Source organism: Hypomesus transpacificus, chromosome 20 (assembly GCF_021917145.1).
Source record: "Hypomesus transpacificus isolate Combined female chromosome 20, fHypTra1, whole genome shotgun sequence".
Classification (NCBI taxonomy): domain Eukaryota; kingdom Metazoa; phylum Chordata; class Actinopteri; order Osmeriformes; family Osmeridae; genus Hypomesus; species Hypomesus transpacificus.
Genome location: NC_061079.1, coordinates 3,427,971 through 3,437,445, shown reverse-complemented (window position 1 = coordinate 3,437,445; position 9,475 = coordinate 3,427,971). Strand labels below are relative to the sequence as shown.

Below are 9,475 nucleotides of genomic sequence, written 5' to 3'. Positions count from 1 at the left end.
CAAGGGCTTTTTTTCTTTCGTGTCTGAACTGGAGGATGGGAGACCGCATGGCTTCCTCGCAGATAAAGCCTCCCACTTGCTCACCCTTCGATAGCTCAGTTGGTAGAGCGGAGGACTGTAGGTCAAACACGGTTAGAAATCCTTAGGTCGCTGGTTCAAATCCGGCTCGAAGGAGGGATGTTTTGGCGTAGAAATCTGGCCAGAATGCATTGAGGCTAATGTCAGAGCAGGCGACACCCCCATCCCCATTTTGAGAGAGGTCTAAAAACAGTTTTCCCTGACCGGGAATCGAACCCGGGCCGCGGCGGTGAGAGCGCCGAATCCTAGCCACTAGACCACCAGGGAGAGCTTGGCTTCTTCTGCTCGCTGTCAAACACGACGACCAAGTTGCAAAATGAAGCCAGTCAAAAGGCAAAGACTTCCACCGAACCTTAAGTTCCCTGACCGGGAATCGAACCCGGGCCGCGGCGGTGAAAGCGCCGAATCCTAGCCACTAGACCACCAGGGACACACGTCAAAGAGGCTTGCGTCAGCAAGGGCTTTTTTTCTTTCGTGTCTGAACTGGAGGATGGGAGACCGCATGGCTTCCTCGCAGATAAAGCCTCCCACTTGCTCACCCTTCGATAGCTCAGTTGGTAGAGCGGAGGACTGTAGGTCAAACACGGTTAGAAATCCTTAGGTCGCTGGTTCAAATCCGGCTCGAAGGAGGGATGTTTTGGCGTAGAAATCTGGCCAGAATGCATTGAGGCTAATGTCAGAGCAGGCGACACCCCCATCCCCATTTTGAGAGAGGTCTAAAAACAGTTTTCCCTGACCGGGAATCGAACCCGGGCCGCGGCGGTGAGAGCGCCGAATCCTAGCCACTAGACCACCAGGGAGAGCTTGGCTTCTTCTGCTCGCTGTCCCACATGACGACCAAGTTGCAAAATGAAGCCAGTCAAAGACTTCCACCGAACCTTAAGTTCCCTGACCGGGAATCGAACCCGGGCCGCGGCGGTGAAAGCGCCGAATCCTAGCCACTAGACCACCAGGGACACACGTCAAAGAGGCTTGCGTCAGCAAGGGCTTTTTTTCTTTCGTGTCTGAACTGGAGGATGGGAGACCGCATGGCTTCCTCGCAGATAAAGCCTCCCACTTGCTCACCCTTCGATAGCTCAGTTGGTAGAGCGGAGGACTGTAGGTCAAACACGGTTAGAAATCCTTAGGTCGCTGGTTCAAATCCGGCTCGAAGGAGGGATGTTATGGCGTAGAAATCTGGCCAGAATGCATTGAGGCTAATGTCAGAGCAGGCGACACCCCCATCCCCATTTTGAGAGAGGTCTAAAAACAGTTTTCCCTGACCGGGAATCGAACCCGGGCCGCGGCGGTGAGAGCGCCGAATCCTAGCCACTAGACCACCAGGGAGAGCTTGGCTTCTTCTGCTCGCTGTCAAACACGACGACCAAGTTGCAAAATGAAGCCAGTCAAAAGGCAAAGACTTCCACCGAACCTTAAGTTCCCTGACCGGGAATCGAACCCGGGCCGCGGCGGTGAAAGCGCCGAATCCTAGCCACTAGACCACCAGGGACACACGTCAAAGAGGCTTGCGTCAGCAAGGGCTTTTTTTCTTTCGTGTCTGAACTGGAGGATGGGAGACCGCATGGCTTCCTCGCAGATAAAGCCTCCCACTTGCTCACCCTTCGATAGCTCAGTTGGTAGAGCGGAGGACTGTAGGTCAAACACGGTTAGAAATCCTTAGGTCGCTGGTTCAAATCCGGCTCGAAGGAGGGATGTTTTGGCGTAGAAATCTGGCCAGAATGCATTGAGGCTAATGTCAGAGCAGGCGACACCCCCATCCCCATTTTGAGAGAGGTCTAAAAACAGTTTTCCCTGACCGGGAATCGAACCCGGGCCGCGGCGGTGAGAGCGCCGAATCCTAGCCACTAGACCACCAGGGAGAGCTTGGCTTCTTCTGCTCGCTGTCAAACACGACGACCAAGTTGCAAAATGAAGCCAGTCAAAAGGCAAAGACTTCCACCGAACCTTAAGTTCCCTGACCGGGAATCGAACCCGGGCCGCGGCGGTGAAAGCGCCGAATCCTAGCCACTAGACCACCAGGGACACACGTCAAAGAGGCTTGCGTCAGCAAGGGCTTTTTTTCTTTCGTGTCTGAACTGGAGGATGGGAGACCGCATGGCTTCCTCGCAGATAAAGCCTCCCACTTGCTCACCCTTCGATAGCTCAGTTGGTAGAGCGGAGGACTGTAGGTCAAACACGGTTAGAAATCCTTAGGTCGCTGGTTCAAATCCGGCTCGAAGGAGGGATGTTTTGGCGTAGAAATCTGGCCAGAATGCATTGAGGCTAATGTCAGAGCAGGCGACACCCCCATCCCCATTTTGAGAGAGGTCTAAAAACAGTTTTCCCTGACCGGGAATCGAACCCGGGCCGCGGCGGTGAGAGCGCCGAATCCTAGCCACTAGACCACCAGGGAGAGCTTGGCTTCTTCTGCTCGCTGTCAAACACGACGACCAAGTTGCAAAATGAAGCCAGTCAAAAGGCAAAGACTTCCACCGAACCTTAAGTTCCCTGACCGGGAATCGGACCCGGGCCGCGGCGGTGAAAGCGCCGAATCCTAGCCACTAGACCACCAGGGACACACGTCAAAGAGGCTTGCGTCAGCAAGGGCTTTTTTTCTTTCGTGTCTGAACTGGAGGATGGGAGACCGCATGGCTTCCTCGCAGATAAAGCCTCCCACTTGCTCACCCTTCGATAGCTCAGTTGGTAGAGCGGAGGACTGTAGGTCAAACACGGTTAGAAATCCTTAGGTCGCTGGTTCAAATCCGGCTCGAAGGAGGGATGTTTTGGCGTAGAAATCTGGCCAGAATGCATTGAGGCTAATGTCAGAGCAGGCGACACCCCCATCCCCATTTTGAGAGAGGTCTAAAAACAGTTTTCCCTGACCGGGAATCGAACCCGGGCCGCGGCGGTGAGAGCGCCGAATCCTAGCCACTAGACCACCAGGGAGAGCTTGGCTTCTTCTGCTCGCTGTCAAACACGACGACCAAGTTGCAAAATGAAGCCAGTCAAAAGGCAAAGACTTCCACCGAACCTTAAGTTCCCTGACCGGGAATCGGACCCGGGCCGCGGCGGTGAAAGCGCCGAATCCTAGCCACTAGACCACCAGGGACACACGTCAAAGAGGCTTGCGTCAGCAAGGGCTTTTTTTCTTTCGTGTCTGAACTGGAGGATGGGAGACCGCATGGCTTCCTCGCAGATAAAGCCTCCCACTTGCTCACCCTTCGATAGCTCAGTTGGTAGAGCGGAGGACTGTAGGTCAAACACGGTTAGAAATCCTTAGGTCGCTGGTTCAAATCCGGCTCGAAGGAGGGATGTTTTGGCGTAGAAATCTGGCCAGAATGCATTGAGGCTAATGTCAGAGCAGGCGACACCCCCATCCCCATTTTGAGAGAGGTCTAAAAACAGTTTTCCCTGACCGGGAATCGAACCCGGGCCGCGGCGGTGAGAGCGCCGAATCCTAGCCACTAGACCACCAGGGAGAGCTTGGCTTCTTCTGCTCGCTGTCAAACACGACGACCAAGTTGCAAAATGAAGCCAGTCAAAAGGCAAAGACTTCCACCGAACCTTAAGTTCCCTGACCGGGAATCGAACCCGGGCCGCGGCGGTGAAAGCGCCGAATCCTAGCCACTAGACCACCAGGGACACACGTCAAAGAGGCTTGCGTCAGCAAGGGCTTTTTTTCTTTCGTGTCTGAACTGGAGGATGGGAGACCGCATGGCTTCCTCGCAGATAAAGCCTCCCACTTGCTCACCCTTCGATAGCTCAGTTGGTAGAGCGGAGGACTGTAGGTCAAACACGGTTAGAAATCCTTAGGTCGCTGGTTCAAATCCGGCTCGAAGGAGGGATGTTTTGGCGTAGAAATCTGGCCAGAATGCATTGAGGCTAATGTCAGAGCAGGCGACACCCCCATCCCCATTTTGAGAGAGGTCTAAAAACAGTTTTCCCTGACCGGGAATCGAACCCGGGCCGCGGCGGTGAGAGCGCCGAATCCTAGCCACTAGACCACCAGGGAGAGCTTGGCTTCTTCTGCTCGCTGTCAAACACGACGACCAAGTTGCAAAATGAAGCCAGTCAAAAGGCAAAGACTTCCACCGAACCTTAAGTTCCCTGACCGGGAATCGAACCCGGGCCGCGGCGGTGAAAGCGCCGAATCCTAGCCACTAGACCACCAGGGACACACGTCAAAGAGGCTTGCGTCAGCAAGGGCTTTTTTTCTTTCGTGTCTGAACTGGAGGATGGGAGACCGCATGGCTTCCTCGCAGATAAAGCCTCCCACTTGCTCACCCTTCGATAGCTCAGTTGGTAGAGCGGAGGACTGTAGGTCAAACACGGTTAGAAATCCTTAGGTCGCTGGTTCAAATCCGGCTCGAAGGAGGGATGTTTTGGCGTAGAAATCTGGCCAGAATGCATTGAGGCTAATGTCAGAGCAGGCGACACCCCCATCCCCATTTTGAGAGAGGTCTAAAAACAGTTTTCCCTGACCGGGAATCGAACCCGGGCCGCGGCGGTGAGAGCGCCGAATCCTAGCCACTAGACCACCAGGGAGAGCTTGGCTTCTACTGCTCGCTGTCAAACACGACGACCAAGTTGCAAAATGAAGCCAGTCAAAAGGCAAAGACTTTCACCGAACCTTAAGTTCCCTGACCGGGAATCGAACCCGGGCCGCGGCGGTGAGAGCGCCGAATCCTAGCCACTAGACCACCAGGGAGAGCTTGGCTTCTTCTGCTCGCTGTCCCCACATGACGACCAAGTTGCAAAATGAAGCCAGTCAAAGACTTCCACCGAACCTTAAGTTCCCTGACCGGGAATCGAACCCGGGCCGCGGCGGTGAAAGCGCCGAATCCTAGCCACTAGACCACCAGGGACACACGTCAAAGAGGCTTGCGTCAGCAAGGGCTTTTTTTCTTTCGTGTCTGAACTGGAGGATGGGAGACCGCATGGCTTCCTCGCAGATAAAGCCTCCCACTTGCTCACCCTTCGATAGCTCAGTTGGTAGAGCGGAGGACTGTAGGTCAAACACGGTTAGAAATCCTTAGGTCGCTGGTTCAAATCCGGCTCGAAGGAGGGATGTTTTGGCGTAGAAATCTGGCCAGAATGCATTGAGGCTAATGTCAGAGCAGGCGACACCCCCATCCCCATTTTGAGAGAGGTCTAAAAACAGTTTTCCCTGACCGGGAATCGAACCCGGGCCGCGGCGGTGAGAGCGCCGAATCCTAGCCACTAGACCACCAGGGAGAGCTTGGCTTCTTCTGCTCGCTGTCAAACATGACGACCAAGTTGCAAAATGAAGCCAGTCAAAAGGCAAAGACTTCCACCGAACCTTAAGTTCCCTGACCGGGAATCGAACCCGGGCCGCGGCGGTGAAAGCGCCGAATCCTAGCCACTAGACCACCAGGGACACACGTCAAAGAGGCTTGCGTCAGCAAGGGCTTTTTTTCTTTCGTGTCTGAACTGGAGGATGGGAGACCGCATGCCTTCCTCGCAGATAAAGCCTCCCACTTGCTCACCCTTCGATAGCTCAGTTGGTAGAGCGGAGGACTGTAGGTCAAACACGGTTAGAAATCCTTAGGTCGCTGGTTCAAATCCGGCTCGAAGGAGGGATGTTTTGGCGTAGAAATCTGGCCAGAATGCATTGAGGCTAATGTCAGAGCAGGCGACACCCCCATCCCCATTTTGAGAGAGGTCTAAAAACAGTTTTCCCTGACCGGGAATCGAACCCGGGCCGCGGCGGTGAGAGCGCCGAATCCTAGCCACTAGACCACCAGGGAGAGCTTGGCTTCTACTGCTCGCTGTCAAACACGACGACCAAGTTGCAAAATGAAGCCAGTCAAAAGGCAAAGACTTTCACCGAACCTTAAGTTCCCTGACCGGGAATCGGACCCGGGCCGCGGCGGTGAAAGCGCCGAATCCTAGCCACTAGACCACCAGGGACACACGTCAAAGAGGCTTGCGTCAGCAAGGGCTTTTTTTCTTTCGTGTCTGAACTGGAGGATGGGAGACCGCATGGCTTCCTCGCAGATAAAGCCTCCCACTAGCTCACCCTTCGATAGCTCAGTTGGTAGAGCGGAGGACTGTAGGTCAAACACGGTTAGAAATCCTTAGGTCGCTGGTTCAAATCCGGCTCGAAGGAGGGATGTTTTGGCGTAGAAATCTGGCCAGAATGCATTGAGGCTAATGTCAGAGCAGGCGACACCCCCATCCCCATTTTGAGAGAGGTCTAAAAACAGTTTTCCCTGACCGGGAATCGAACCCGGGCCGCGGCGGTGAGAGCGCCGAATCCTAGCCACTAGACCACCAGGGAGAGCTTGGCTTCTTCTGCTCGCTGTCAAACATGACGACCAAGTTGCAAAATGAAGCCAGTCAAAGACTTCCACCGAACCTTAAGTTCCCTGACCGGGAATCGAACCCGGGCCGCGGCGGTGAAAGCGCCGAATCCTAGCCACTAGACCACCAGGGACACACATCAAAGAGGCTTGCGTCAGCAAGGGCTTTTTTTCTTTCGTGTCTGAACTGGAGGATGGGAGACCGCATGGCTTCCTCGCAGATAAAGCCTCCCACTTGCTCACCCTTCGATAGCTCAGTTGGTAGAGCGGAGGACTGTAGGTCAAACACGGTTAGAAATCCTTAGGTCGCTGGTTCAAATCCGGCTCGAAGGAGGGATGTTTTGGCGTAGAAATCTGGCCAGAATGCATTGAGGCTAATGTCAGAGCAGGCGACACCCCCATCCCCATTTTGAGAGAGGTCTAAAAACAGTTTTTTCCCTGACCGGGAATCGAACCCGGGCCGCGGCGGTGAGAGCGCCGAATCCTAGCCACTAGACCACCAGGGAGAGCTTGGCTTCTTCTGCTCGCTGTCAAACATGACGACCAAGTTGCAAAATGAAGCCAGTCAAAAGGCAAAGACTTCCACCGAACCTTAAGTTCCCTGACCGGGAATCGAACCCGGGCCGCGGCGGTGAAAGCGCCGAATCCTAGCCACTAGACCACCAGGGACACACGTCAAAGAGGCTTGCGTCAGCAAGGGCTTTGTTTCTTTCGTGTCTGAACTGGAGGATGGGAGACCGCATGCCTTCCTCGCAGATAAAGCCTCCCACTTGCTCACCCTTCGATAGCTCAGTTGGTAGAGCGGAGGACTGTAGGTCAAACACGGTTAGAAATCCTTAGGTCGCTGGTTCAAATCCGGCTCGAAGGAGGGATGTTTTGGCGTAGAGATCTGGCCAGAATGCATTGAGGCTAATGTCAGAGCAGGCGACACCCCCATCCCCATTTTGAGAGAGGTCTAAAAACAGTTTTCCCTGACCGGGAATCGAACCCGGGCCGCGGCGGTGAGAGCGCCGAATCCTAGCCACTAGACCACCAGGGAGAGCTTGGCTTCTTCTGCTCGCTGTCAAACATGACGACCAAGTTGCAAAATGAAGCCAGTCAAAAGGCAAAGACTTCCACCGAACCTTAAGTTCCCTGACCGGGAATCGAACCCGGGCCGCGGCGGTGAAAGCGCCGAATCCTAGCCACTAGACCACCAGGGACACACGTCAAAGAGGCTTGCGTCAGCAAGGGCTTTTTTTCTTTCGTGTCTGAACTGGAGGATGGGAGACCGCATGGCTTCCTCGCAGATAAAGCCTCCCAATTGCTCACCCTTCGATAGCTCAGTTGGTAGAGCGGAGGACTGTAGGTCAAACACGGTTAGAAATCCTTAGGTCGCTGGTTCAAATCCGGCTCGAAGGAGGGATGTTATGGCGTAGAAATCTGGCCAGAATGCATTGAGGCTAATGTCAGAGCAGGCGACACCCCCATCCCCATTTTGAGAGAGGTCTAAAAACAGTTTTCCCTGACCGGGAATCGAACCCGGGCCGCGGCGGTGAGAGCGCCGAATCCTAGCCACTAGACCACCAGGGACACACGTCAAAGAGGCTTAAGTCAGCAAGGGCTTTTTTTCTTTCGTGTCTGAACTGGAGGATGGGAGACCGCATGCCTTCCTCACAGATAAAGCCTCCCACTTGTTCACCCTTCGATAGCTCAGTTGGTAGAGCGGAGGACTGTAGGTCAAACACGGTTAGAAATCCTTAGGTCGCTGGTTCAAATCCGGCTCGAAGGAGGGATGTTTTGGCGTAGAAATCTGGCCAGAATGCATTGAGGCTAATGTCAGAGCAGGCGACACCCCCATCCCCATTTTGAGAGAGGTCTAAAAACAGTTTTCCCTGACCGGGAATCGAACCCGGGCCGCGGCGGTGAGAGCGCCAAATCCTAGCCACTAGACCACCAGGGAGAGCTTGGCTTCTTCTGCTCGCTGTCCCACATGACGACCAAGTTGCAAAATGAAGCCAGTCAAAGACTTCCACCGAACCTTAAGTTCCCTGACCGGGAATCGAACCCGGGCCGCGGCGGTGAAAGCGCCGAATCCTAGCCACTAGACCACCAGGGACACACGTCAAAGAGGCTTGCGTCAGCAAGGGCTTTTTTTCTTTCGTGTCTGAACTGGAGGATGGGAGACCGCATGGCTTCCTCGCAGATAAAGCCTCCCACTTGCTCACCCTTCGATAGCTCAGTTGGTAGAGCGGAGGACTGTAGGTCAAACACGGTTAGAAATCCTTAGGTCGCTGGTTCAAATCCGGCTCGAAGGAGGGATGTTATGGCGTAGAAATCTGGCCAGAATGCATTGAGGCTAATGTCAGAGCAGGCGACACCCCCATCCCCATTTTGAGAGAGGTCTAAAAACAGTTTTCCCTGACCGGGAATCGAACCCGGGCCGCGGCGGTGAGAGCGCCGAATCCTAGCCACTAGACCACCAGGGAGAGCTTGGCTTCTTCTGCTCGCTGTCAAACATGACGACCAAGTACCAAAATGAAGCCAGTCAAAAGGCAAAGACTTCGACCGAACCTTAAGTTCCCTGACCGGGAATCGAACCCGGGCCGCGGCGGTGAAAGCGCCGAATCCTAGCCACTAGACCACCAGGGACACACGTCAAAGAGGCTTGCGTCAGCAAGGGCTTTTTTTCTTTCGTGTCTGAACTGGAGGATGGGAGACCGCATGGCTTCCTCGCAGATAAAGCCTCCCACTTGCTCACCCTTCGATAGCTCAGTTGGTAGAGCGGAGGACTGTAGGTCAAACACGGTTAGAAATCCTTAGGTCGCTGGTTCAAATCCGGCTCGAAGGAGGGATGTTTTGGCGTAGAAATCTGGCCAGAATGCATTGAGGTTAATGTCAGAGCAGGCGACACCCCCATCCCCATTTTGAGAGAGGTCTAAAAACAGTTTTCCCTGACCGGGAATCGAACCCGGGCCGCGGCGGTGAAAGCGCCGAATCCTAGCCACTAGACCACCAGGGACACACGTCAAAGAGGCTTGCGTCAGCAAGGGCTTTTTTTCTTTCGTGTCTGAACTGGAGGATGGGAGACCGCATGGCTTCCTCGCAGATAAAGC

General features: G+C 54.5%; 53 non-coding genes across 53 annotated transcripts; 18 read left to right on the top strand and 35 right to left on the bottom strand.

The window, feature by feature from the left end:
* Positions 1 to 84: 84 nt before the first annotated feature.
* Positions 85 to 174, top strand: trnay-gua. The gene is given in 2 exon segments: positions 85 to 121; positions 139 to 174. It is a non-coding gene; the product is annotated as a tRNA-Tyr (tRNA).
* A 99-nt stretch (positions 175 to 273) lies between these two features.
* Positions 274 to 345, bottom strand: trnae-cuc. The gene has a single exon. It is a non-coding gene; the product is annotated as a tRNA-Glu (tRNA).
* Positions 346 to 436: 91 nt separating this feature from the next.
* Positions 437 to 508, bottom strand: trnae-uuc. Its single transcript has one exon. It is a non-coding gene; the product is annotated as a tRNA-Glu (tRNA).
* A 109-nt stretch (positions 509 to 617) lies between these two features.
* trnay-gua lies at positions 618 to 707 on the top strand. Its single transcript is given in 2 exon segments — positions 618 to 654; positions 672 to 707. It is a non-coding gene; the product is annotated as a tRNA-Tyr (tRNA).
* A 99-nt stretch (positions 708 to 806) lies between these two features.
* On the bottom strand, positions 807 to 878 carry trnae-cuc. The gene has a single exon. It is a non-coding gene; the product is annotated as a tRNA-Glu (tRNA).
* An 84-nt stretch (positions 879 to 962) lies between these two features.
* trnae-uuc lies at positions 963 to 1,034 on the bottom strand. Its single transcript has one exon. It is a non-coding gene; the product is annotated as a tRNA-Glu (tRNA).
* A 109-nt stretch (positions 1,035 to 1,143) lies between these two features.
* Positions 1,144 to 1,233, top strand: trnay-gua. Its single transcript is given in 2 exon segments — positions 1,144 to 1,180; positions 1,198 to 1,233. It is a non-coding gene; the product is annotated as a tRNA-Tyr (tRNA).
* A 99-nt stretch (positions 1,234 to 1,332) lies between these two features.
* Positions 1,333 to 1,404, bottom strand: trnae-cuc. The gene has a single exon. It is a non-coding gene; the product is annotated as a tRNA-Glu (tRNA).
* A 91-nt stretch (positions 1,405 to 1,495) lies between these two features.
* trnae-uuc lies at positions 1,496 to 1,567 on the bottom strand. Its single transcript has one exon. It is a non-coding gene; the product is annotated as a tRNA-Glu (tRNA).
* Positions 1,568 to 1,676: 109 nt separating this feature from the next.
* Positions 1,677 to 1,766, top strand: trnay-gua. Its single transcript is given in 2 exon segments — positions 1,677 to 1,713; positions 1,731 to 1,766. It is a non-coding gene; the product is annotated as a tRNA-Tyr (tRNA).
* A 99-nt stretch (positions 1,767 to 1,865) lies between these two features.
* trnae-cuc lies at positions 1,866 to 1,937 on the bottom strand. Its single transcript has one exon. It is a non-coding gene; the product is annotated as a tRNA-Glu (tRNA).
* A 91-nt stretch (positions 1,938 to 2,028) lies between these two features.
* trnae-uuc lies at positions 2,029 to 2,100 on the bottom strand. Its single transcript has one exon. It is a non-coding gene; the product is annotated as a tRNA-Glu (tRNA).
* A 109-nt stretch (positions 2,101 to 2,209) lies between these two features.
* On the top strand, positions 2,210 to 2,299 carry trnay-gua. The gene is given in 2 exon segments: positions 2,210 to 2,246; positions 2,264 to 2,299. It is a non-coding gene; the product is annotated as a tRNA-Tyr (tRNA).
* Positions 2,300 to 2,398: 99 nt separating this feature from the next.
* trnae-cuc lies at positions 2,399 to 2,470 on the bottom strand. Its single transcript has one exon. It is a non-coding gene; the product is annotated as a tRNA-Glu (tRNA).
* Positions 2,471 to 2,561: 91 nt separating this feature from the next.
* On the bottom strand, positions 2,562 to 2,633 carry trnae-uuc. The gene has a single exon. It is a non-coding gene; the product is annotated as a tRNA-Glu (tRNA).
* Positions 2,634 to 2,742: 109 nt separating this feature from the next.
* Positions 2,743 to 2,832, top strand: trnay-gua. The gene is given in 2 exon segments: positions 2,743 to 2,779; positions 2,797 to 2,832. It is a non-coding gene; the product is annotated as a tRNA-Tyr (tRNA).
* Positions 2,833 to 2,931: 99 nt separating this feature from the next.
* Positions 2,932 to 3,003, bottom strand: trnae-cuc. Its single transcript has one exon. It is a non-coding gene; the product is annotated as a tRNA-Glu (tRNA).
* A 91-nt stretch (positions 3,004 to 3,094) lies between these two features.
* Positions 3,095 to 3,166, bottom strand: trnae-uuc. The gene has a single exon. It is a non-coding gene; the product is annotated as a tRNA-Glu (tRNA).
* A 109-nt stretch (positions 3,167 to 3,275) lies between these two features.
* Positions 3,276 to 3,365, top strand: trnay-gua. Its single transcript is given in 2 exon segments — positions 3,276 to 3,312; positions 3,330 to 3,365. It is a non-coding gene; the product is annotated as a tRNA-Tyr (tRNA).
* A 99-nt stretch (positions 3,366 to 3,464) lies between these two features.
* Positions 3,465 to 3,536, bottom strand: trnae-cuc. The gene has a single exon. It is a non-coding gene; the product is annotated as a tRNA-Glu (tRNA).
* Positions 3,537 to 3,627: 91 nt separating this feature from the next.
* On the bottom strand, positions 3,628 to 3,699 carry trnae-uuc. The gene has a single exon. It is a non-coding gene; the product is annotated as a tRNA-Glu (tRNA).
* A 109-nt stretch (positions 3,700 to 3,808) lies between these two features.
* trnay-gua lies at positions 3,809 to 3,898 on the top strand. The gene is given in 2 exon segments: positions 3,809 to 3,845; positions 3,863 to 3,898. It is a non-coding gene; the product is annotated as a tRNA-Tyr (tRNA).
* Positions 3,899 to 3,997: 99 nt separating this feature from the next.
* trnae-cuc lies at positions 3,998 to 4,069 on the bottom strand. The gene has a single exon. It is a non-coding gene; the product is annotated as a tRNA-Glu (tRNA).
* A 91-nt stretch (positions 4,070 to 4,160) lies between these two features.
* trnae-uuc lies at positions 4,161 to 4,232 on the bottom strand. The gene has a single exon. It is a non-coding gene; the product is annotated as a tRNA-Glu (tRNA).
* Positions 4,233 to 4,341: 109 nt separating this feature from the next.
* On the top strand, positions 4,342 to 4,431 carry trnay-gua. Its single transcript is given in 2 exon segments — positions 4,342 to 4,378; positions 4,396 to 4,431. It is a non-coding gene; the product is annotated as a tRNA-Tyr (tRNA).
* A 99-nt stretch (positions 4,432 to 4,530) lies between these two features.
* On the bottom strand, positions 4,531 to 4,602 carry trnae-cuc. Its single transcript has one exon. It is a non-coding gene; the product is annotated as a tRNA-Glu (tRNA).
* A 91-nt stretch (positions 4,603 to 4,693) lies between these two features.
* Positions 4,694 to 4,765, bottom strand: trnae-cuc. Its single transcript has one exon. It is a non-coding gene; the product is annotated as a tRNA-Glu (tRNA).
* Positions 4,766 to 4,850: 85 nt separating this feature from the next.
* trnae-uuc lies at positions 4,851 to 4,922 on the bottom strand. Its single transcript has one exon. It is a non-coding gene; the product is annotated as a tRNA-Glu (tRNA).
* Positions 4,923 to 5,031: 109 nt separating this feature from the next.
* On the top strand, positions 5,032 to 5,121 carry trnay-gua. The gene is given in 2 exon segments: positions 5,032 to 5,068; positions 5,086 to 5,121. It is a non-coding gene; the product is annotated as a tRNA-Tyr (tRNA).
* A 99-nt stretch (positions 5,122 to 5,220) lies between these two features.
* trnae-cuc lies at positions 5,221 to 5,292 on the bottom strand. The gene has a single exon. It is a non-coding gene; the product is annotated as a tRNA-Glu (tRNA).
* A 91-nt stretch (positions 5,293 to 5,383) lies between these two features.
* trnae-uuc lies at positions 5,384 to 5,455 on the bottom strand. The gene has a single exon. It is a non-coding gene; the product is annotated as a tRNA-Glu (tRNA).
* A 109-nt stretch (positions 5,456 to 5,564) lies between these two features.
* trnay-gua lies at positions 5,565 to 5,654 on the top strand. The gene is given in 2 exon segments: positions 5,565 to 5,601; positions 5,619 to 5,654. It is a non-coding gene; the product is annotated as a tRNA-Tyr (tRNA).
* A 99-nt stretch (positions 5,655 to 5,753) lies between these two features.
* On the bottom strand, positions 5,754 to 5,825 carry trnae-cuc. Its single transcript has one exon. It is a non-coding gene; the product is annotated as a tRNA-Glu (tRNA).
* A 91-nt stretch (positions 5,826 to 5,916) lies between these two features.
* trnae-uuc lies at positions 5,917 to 5,988 on the bottom strand. Its single transcript has one exon. It is a non-coding gene; the product is annotated as a tRNA-Glu (tRNA).
* A 109-nt stretch (positions 5,989 to 6,097) lies between these two features.
* On the top strand, positions 6,098 to 6,187 carry trnay-gua. Its single transcript is given in 2 exon segments — positions 6,098 to 6,134; positions 6,152 to 6,187. It is a non-coding gene; the product is annotated as a tRNA-Tyr (tRNA).
* Positions 6,188 to 6,286: 99 nt separating this feature from the next.
* Positions 6,287 to 6,358, bottom strand: trnae-cuc. Its single transcript has one exon. It is a non-coding gene; the product is annotated as a tRNA-Glu (tRNA).
* An 84-nt stretch (positions 6,359 to 6,442) lies between these two features.
* Positions 6,443 to 6,514, bottom strand: trnae-uuc. Its single transcript has one exon. It is a non-coding gene; the product is annotated as a tRNA-Glu (tRNA).
* A 109-nt stretch (positions 6,515 to 6,623) lies between these two features.
* trnay-gua lies at positions 6,624 to 6,713 on the top strand. Its single transcript is given in 2 exon segments — positions 6,624 to 6,660; positions 6,678 to 6,713. It is a non-coding gene; the product is annotated as a tRNA-Tyr (tRNA).
* Positions 6,714 to 6,814: 101 nt separating this feature from the next.
* trnae-cuc lies at positions 6,815 to 6,886 on the bottom strand. Its single transcript has one exon. It is a non-coding gene; the product is annotated as a tRNA-Glu (tRNA).
* A 91-nt stretch (positions 6,887 to 6,977) lies between these two features.
* On the bottom strand, positions 6,978 to 7,049 carry trnae-uuc. Its single transcript has one exon. It is a non-coding gene; the product is annotated as a tRNA-Glu (tRNA).
* Positions 7,050 to 7,158: 109 nt separating this feature from the next.
* Positions 7,159 to 7,248, top strand: trnay-gua. Its single transcript is given in 2 exon segments — positions 7,159 to 7,195; positions 7,213 to 7,248. It is a non-coding gene; the product is annotated as a tRNA-Tyr (tRNA).
* A 99-nt stretch (positions 7,249 to 7,347) lies between these two features.
* On the bottom strand, positions 7,348 to 7,419 carry trnae-cuc. Its single transcript has one exon. It is a non-coding gene; the product is annotated as a tRNA-Glu (tRNA).
* A 91-nt stretch (positions 7,420 to 7,510) lies between these two features.
* trnae-uuc lies at positions 7,511 to 7,582 on the bottom strand. Its single transcript has one exon. It is a non-coding gene; the product is annotated as a tRNA-Glu (tRNA).
* Positions 7,583 to 7,691: 109 nt separating this feature from the next.
* Positions 7,692 to 7,781, top strand: trnay-gua. The gene is given in 2 exon segments: positions 7,692 to 7,728; positions 7,746 to 7,781. It is a non-coding gene; the product is annotated as a tRNA-Tyr (tRNA).
* Positions 7,782 to 7,880: 99 nt separating this feature from the next.
* On the bottom strand, positions 7,881 to 7,952 carry trnae-cuc. The gene has a single exon. It is a non-coding gene; the product is annotated as a tRNA-Glu (tRNA).
* Positions 7,953 to 8,061: 109 nt separating this feature from the next.
* trnay-gua lies at positions 8,062 to 8,151 on the top strand. The gene is given in 2 exon segments: positions 8,062 to 8,098; positions 8,116 to 8,151. It is a non-coding gene; the product is annotated as a tRNA-Tyr (tRNA).
* A 99-nt stretch (positions 8,152 to 8,250) lies between these two features.
* trnae-cuc lies at positions 8,251 to 8,322 on the bottom strand. Its single transcript has one exon. It is a non-coding gene; the product is annotated as a tRNA-Glu (tRNA).
* Positions 8,323 to 8,406: 84 nt separating this feature from the next.
* trnae-uuc lies at positions 8,407 to 8,478 on the bottom strand. Its single transcript has one exon. It is a non-coding gene; the product is annotated as a tRNA-Glu (tRNA).
* Positions 8,479 to 8,587: 109 nt separating this feature from the next.
* trnay-gua lies at positions 8,588 to 8,677 on the top strand. The gene is given in 2 exon segments: positions 8,588 to 8,624; positions 8,642 to 8,677. It is a non-coding gene; the product is annotated as a tRNA-Tyr (tRNA).
* Positions 8,678 to 8,776: 99 nt separating this feature from the next.
* Positions 8,777 to 8,848, bottom strand: trnae-cuc. Its single transcript has one exon. It is a non-coding gene; the product is annotated as a tRNA-Glu (tRNA).
* A 91-nt stretch (positions 8,849 to 8,939) lies between these two features.
* On the bottom strand, positions 8,940 to 9,011 carry trnae-uuc. The gene has a single exon. It is a non-coding gene; the product is annotated as a tRNA-Glu (tRNA).
* A 109-nt stretch (positions 9,012 to 9,120) lies between these two features.
* Positions 9,121 to 9,210, top strand: trnay-gua. Its single transcript is given in 2 exon segments — positions 9,121 to 9,157; positions 9,175 to 9,210. It is a non-coding gene; the product is annotated as a tRNA-Tyr (tRNA).
* A 99-nt stretch (positions 9,211 to 9,309) lies between these two features.
* On the bottom strand, positions 9,310 to 9,381 carry trnae-uuc. The gene has a single exon. It is a non-coding gene; the product is annotated as a tRNA-Glu (tRNA).
* Positions 9,382 to 9,475: the final 94 nt, after the last annotated feature.